The following is a 6312-nucleotide window of genomic DNA, read 5'->3' as shown; positions in this document are numbered from 1 at the left end:
ACACTTAGAATTTTTTAGGCTCAGTACAAATCAGTAACCAACGACACTTAGAATTTTTTCCAGTCAGTACAAATCAGTAACCAGTGACACTTAGAATTTTTTTGAGGCAGTACAAATCAGTAACCAGTGACACTTAGAATTTTATTCAGTCAGTACAAATCAGTAACCAACGACACTTAGAATTTTTTCCAGTCAGTACAAATCAGTAACCAGTGACACTTAGAATTTTTTCGAGGCAGTACAAATCAGTAACCAACGACACTTAGAATTTTTTAGGCTCAGTACAAATCAGTAACCAGTGACACTTAGAATTTTTTAGAGTCAGTACAAATCAGTAACCAGTGACACTTAGAATTTTTTTGATGCAGTACAAATCAGTAACCAACGACACTTAGAATTTTTTTGATGCAGTACAAATCAGTAACCAAGGACACTTAGAATTTTTTAGAGTCAGTACAAATCAGTAACCAGTGACACTTAGAATTTTTTTGATGCAGTACAAATCAGTAACCAACGACACTTAGAATTTTTTTGATGCAGTACAAATCAGTAACCAACGACACTTAGAATTTTTTCCAGTCAGTACAAATCAGTAACCAAGGACACTTAGAATTTTTTAGGCTCAGTACAAATCAGTAACCAGTGACACTTAGAATTTTTTAGGCTCAGTACAAATCAGTAACCAACGACACTTAGAATTTTTTCCAGTCAGTACAAATCAGTAACCAGTGACACTTAGAATTTTTTTGAGGCAGTACAAATCAGTAACCAGTGACACTTAGAATTTTATTCAGTCAGTACAAATCAGTAACCAACGACACTTAGAATTTTTTCCAGTCAGTACAAATCAGTAACCAGTGACACTTAGAATTTTTTCGAGGCAGTACAAATCAGTAACCAACGACACTTAGAATTTTTTAGGCTCAGTACAAATCAGTAACCAGTGACACTTAGAATTTTTTAGAGTCAGTACAAATCAGTAACCAGTGACACTTAGAATTTTTTTGATGCAGTACAAATCAGTAACCAACGACACTTAGAATTTTTTTGATGCAGTACAAATCAGTAACCAAGGACACTTAGAATTTTTTAGAGTCAGTACAAATCAGTAACCAGTGACACTTAGAATTTGTTTGAGGCAGTACAAATCAGTAACCAGTGACACTTAGAATTTTATTCAGTCAGTACAAATCAGTAACCAACGACACTTAGAATTTTTTCGAGGCAGTACAAATCAGTAACCAACGACACTTAGAATTTTTTCGAGGCAGTACAAATCAGTAACCAACGACACTTAGAATTTTTTAGGCTCAGTACAAATCAGTAACCAGTGACACTTAGAATTTTTTCCAGTCAGTACAAATCAGTAACCAGTGACACTTAGAATTTTTTCGAGGCAGTACAAATCAGTAACCAGTGACACTTAGAATTTTTTAGGCTCAGTACAAATCAGTAACCGACGACACTTAGAATTTTTTTGAGTCTGTAGAAGTCAGTAACCAAGTGCATTTTTGAATTGGTTACTGACTTCTCCTTTCGAGTTGCGGCTGTGGTTGGCTTCAATTAGTCGTGGGGGCTTAATTATCGCCCAGGGGAGCATGCCCCGGTAGTGTGGCCGGGGACGGAGTGCCTTTTGAAGGGGGTGTTTCTGAATTTGGATCCTTTTTGAGTAGCATTGTCGGATGGGTGTGATTTTGAAGGGTGTGTTGGCCGGCGGTGGGGCCAGGCTTAGGGTGAGTGTCCCGCCTTCGGGAGCGGACCGGCCCCCGCGTTCAGGGTGAATTTCGTGCATTTCCAACGTCGGCAAGTGGTCCAGACTGTGATGGGACCGAACTTGACTGCTCATACCGACTTTGAGCGCTCGGGGGCGGCTAGCCCAGCCGGATTTGACCCGGTGGTTCAGCCGAAGGTCTCGACTTTGAGAGCGGACCGGCCCCCGCGTTCGGGCCGATTTTCGTGCATTTCCCAAGTCGGCAAGTGGTCCAAACTGTGATGGGAGCGAACTTGACTGCTCATACCGACTTTGAGTGCTCGAGGCCGGCTAGCCCGGCCGGATTTGACCCGGTGGTTCAGCCGAAGGTCTCGACTTTGAGAGCGGACCGGCCCCCGCGTTGGGGCCGATTTTCGTGCATTTCCCAAGTCGGCAAGTGGTCCAAACTGTGATGGGAGCGAACCTGACTGCTCATACCGACTTTGAGTGCTCGGGGCCGGCTAGCCCGGCCGGATTTGACCCGGTGGTTACAAATCAGTAACCAACGACACTTAGAATTTTTTAGAGTCAGTACAAATCAGTAACCAGTGACACTTAGAATTTTTTAGGCTCAGTACAAATCAGTAACCAGTGACACTTAGATTTTTTAGGGTTCAAACTGTGATGGGAGCGAACTTGACTGCTCATACCGACTTTGAGTGCTCGAGGCCGGCTAGCCCGGCCGGATTTGACCCGGTGGTTACAAATCAGTAACCAACGACACTTAGAATTTTTTTGAGGCAGTACAAATCAGTAACCAGTGACACTTAGAATTTTTTAGGCTCAGTACAAATCAGTAACCAGTGACACTTAGACTTTTTTTAGGGTCCAAACTGTGATGGGAGCGAACTTGACTGCTCATACCGACTTTGAGTGCTCGGGGCCGGCTAGCCCGGCCGGATTTGACCCGGTGGTTACAAATCAGTAACCGACGACACTTAGAATTTTTTTGAGGCAGTACAAATCAGTAACCAGTGACACTTAGAATTTTTTAGGCTCAGTACAAATCAGTAACCAGTGACACTTAGAATTTTTTCCAGTCAGTACAAATCAGTAACCAAGAACACTTAGAATTTTTTTGAGGCAGTACAAATCAGTAACCAACGACACTTAGAATTTTTTTGAGTCAGTACAAATCAGTAACCAGTGACACTTAGAATTTTTTTGATGCAGTACAAATCAGTAACCAACGACACTTAGAATTTTTTTGATGCAGTACAAATCAGTAACCAAGGACACTTAGAATTTTTTAGAGTCAGTACAAATCAGTAACCAGTGACACTCAGAATTTTTTTGATGCAGTACAAATCAGTAACCAACGACACTTAGAATTTTTTCCAGTCAGTACAAATCAGTAACCAGTGACACTTAGAATTTTTTTGAGTCAGTACAAATCAGTAACCAGTGACACTTAGATTTTTTAGGGTCCAAACTGTGATGGGAGCGAACTTGACTGCTCATACCGACTTTGAGTGCTCGGGGCCGGCTAGCCCGGCCGGATTTGACCCGGTGGTTACAAATCAGTAACCAGTGACACTTAGAATTTTTTCCAGTCAGTACAAATCAGTAACCAAGGACACTTAGAATTTTTTAGGCTCAGTACAAATCAGTAACCAGTGACACTTAGATTTTTTAGGGTTCAATCTGTGATGGGAGCGAACTTGACTGCTCATACCGACTTTGAGTGCTCGAGGCCGGCTAGCCCGGCCGGATTTGACCCGGTGGTTACAAATCAGTAACCAACGACACTTAGAATTTTTTAGAGTCAGTACAAATCAGTAACCAACGACACTTAGAATTTTTTAGGCTCAGTACAAATCAGTAACCAGTGACACTTAGAATTTTTAGGGTTCAAACTGTGATGGGAGCGAACTTGACTGCTCATACCGACTTTGAGTGCTCGAGGCCGGCTAGCCCGGCCGGATTTGACCCGGTGGTTACAAATCAGTAACCAACGACACTTAGAATTTTATTCAGTCAGTACAAATCAGTCACCAGTGACACTTAGAATTTTTTAGGGTCCAGACTGTGATGGGAGCGAACTTGACTGCTCATACCGACTTTGAGTGCTCGAGGCCGGCTAGCCCGGCCGGATTTGACCCGGTGGTTACAAATCAGTAACCAACGACACTTAGAATTTTTTAGAGTCAGTACAAATCAGTAACCAACGACACTTAGAATTTTTTAGGCTCAGTACAAATCAGTAACCAGTGACACTTAGAATTTTTAGGGTTCAAACTGTGATGGGAGCGAACTTGACTGCTCATACCGACTTTGAGTGCTCGAGGCCGGCTAGCCCGGCCGGATTTGACCCGGTGGTTACAAATCAGTAACCAACGACACTTAGAATTTTTTAGGCTCAGTACAAATCAGTAACCAGTGACACTTAGAATTTTTTTGATGCAGTACAAATCAGTAACCAACGACACTTAGAATTTTTTCCAGTCAGTACAAATCAGTAACCAAGGACACTTAGAATTTTTTAGGCTCAGTACAAATCAGTAACCAGTGACACTTAGAATTTTTTAGGCTCAGTACAAATCAGTAACCAACGACACTTAGAATTTTTTCCAGTCAGTACAAATCAGTAACCAGTGACACTTAGAATTTTTTTGAGGCAGTACAAATCAGTAACCAGTGACACTTAGAATTTTATTCAGTCAGTACAAATCAGTAACCAACGACACTTAGAATTTTTTCCAGTCAGTACAAATCAGTAACCAGTGACACTTAGAATTTTTTCGAGGCAGTACAAATCAGTAACCAACGACACTTAGAATTTTTTAGGCTCAGTACAAATCAGTAACCAGTGACACTTAGAATTTTTTAGAGTCAGTACAAATCAGTAACCAGTGACACTTAGAATTTTTTTGATGCAGTACAAATCAGTAACCAACGACACTTAGAATTTTTTTGATGCAGTACAAATCAGTAACCAAGGACACTTAGAATTTTTTAGAGTCAGTACAAATCAGTAACCAGTGACACTTAGAATTTTTTTGATGCAGTACAAATCAGTAACCAACGACACTTAGAATTTTTTTGATGCAGTACAAATCAGTAACCAACGACACTTAGAATTTTTTCCAGTCAGTACAAATCAGTAACCAAGGACACTTAGAATTTTTTAGGCTCAGTACAAATCAGTAACCAGTGACACTTAGAATTTTTTAGGCTCAGTACAAATCAGTAACCAACGACACTTAGAATTTTTTCCAGTCAGTACAAATCAGTAACCAGTGACACTTAGAATTTTTTTGAGGCAGTACAAATCAGTAACCAGTGACACTTAGAATTTTATTCAGTCAGTACAAATCAGTAACCAACGACACTTAGAATTTTTTCCAGTCAGTACAAATCAGTAACCAGTGACACTTAGAATTTTTTCGAGGCAGTACAAATCAGTAACCAACGACACTTAGAATTTTTTAGGCTCAGTACAAATCAGTAACCAGTGACACTTAGAATTTTTTAGAGTCAGTACAAATCAGTAACCAGTGACACTTAGAATTTTTTTGATGCAGTACAAATCAGTAACCAACGACACTTAGAATTTTTTTGATGCAGTACAAATCAGTAACCAAGGACACTTAGAATTTTTTAGAGTCAGTACAAATCAGTAACCAGTGACACTTAGAATTTGTTTGAGGCAGTACAAATCAGTAACCAGTGACACTTAGAATTTTATTCAGTCAGTACAAATCAGTAACCAACGACACTTAGAATTTTTTCGAGGCAGTACAAATCAGTAACCAACGACACTTAGAATTTTTTCGAGGCAGTACAAATCAGTAACCAACGACACTTAGAATTTTTTAGGCTCAGTACAAATCAGTAACCAGTGACACTTAGAATTTTTTCCAGTCAGTACAAATCAGTAACCAGTGACACTTAGAATTTTTTCGAGGCAGTACAAATCAGTAACCAGTGACACTTAGAATTTTTTAGGCTCAGTACAAATCAGTAACCGACGACACTTAGAATTTTTTTGAGTCTGTAGAAGTCAGTAACCAAGTGCATTTTTGAATTGGTTACTGACTTCTCCTTTCGAGTTGCGGCTGTGGTTGGCTTCAATTAGTCGTGGGGGCTTAATTATCGCCCAGGGGAGCATGCCCCGGTAGTGTGGCCGGGGACGGAGTGCCTTTTGAAGGGGGTGTTTCTGAATTTGGATCCTTTTTGAGTAGCATTGTCGGATGGGTGTGATTTTGAAGGGTGTGTTGGCCGGCGGTGGGGCCAGGCTTAGGGTGAGTGTCCCGCCTTCGGGAGCGGACCGGCCCCCGCGTTCAGGGTGAATTTCGTGCATTTCCAACGTCGGCAAGTGGTCCAGACTGTGATGGGACCGAACTTGACTGCTCATACCGACTTTGAGCGCTCGGGGGCGGCTAGCCCAGCCGGATTTGACCCGGTGGTTCAGCCGAAGGTCTCGACTTTGAGAGCGGACCGGCCCCCGCGTTCGGGCCGATTTTCGTGCATTTCCCAAGTCGGCAAGTGGTCCAAACTGTGATGGGAGCGAACTTGACTGCTCATACCGACTTTGAGTGCTCGAGGCCGGCTAGCCCGGC

The sequence above is a fragment of the Chiloscyllium plagiosum genome, unplaced genomic scaffold, assembly GCF_037043375.1.
Source record: "Chiloscyllium plagiosum isolate Xiang-an unplaced genomic scaffold, Cpla_swu_hap1 HiC_scaffold_149, whole genome shotgun sequence".
NCBI classification, from domain to species: Eukaryota; Metazoa; Chordata; class Chondrichthyes; order Orectolobiformes; family Hemiscylliidae; genus Chiloscyllium; species Chiloscyllium plagiosum.
This window is presented reverse-complemented; position numbering follows the sequence as displayed.